Genomic DNA, 218 nt, shown 5'->3' on the forward strand with positions numbered 1-218 from the left:
TCTTTGCAGCTGCCTAAGGAACGGGGCAGCTGTGTTTAGAGAGTTCGAGCTTTATGCAGTCTTTTTTTCCTCCTGATCTTTTAATCCTTCAGGAAAGTTGTGTTGTTCCTCCTTCAGTATTTGTTGGATATCTTTGTCCTGCAAATTAATGTCGGTGTTACAAGGCAGTTTGGATCCAATTTAGTGATATTTCCTAATGGATAAAGCAATAGTGGACC

The sequence above is a fragment of the Penaeus monodon genome, chromosome 27 (genome assembly GCF_015228065.2).
Source record: "Penaeus monodon isolate SGIC_2016 chromosome 27, NSTDA_Pmon_1, whole genome shotgun sequence".
NCBI lineage: Eukaryota > Metazoa > Arthropoda > Malacostraca > Decapoda > Penaeidae > Penaeus > Penaeus monodon.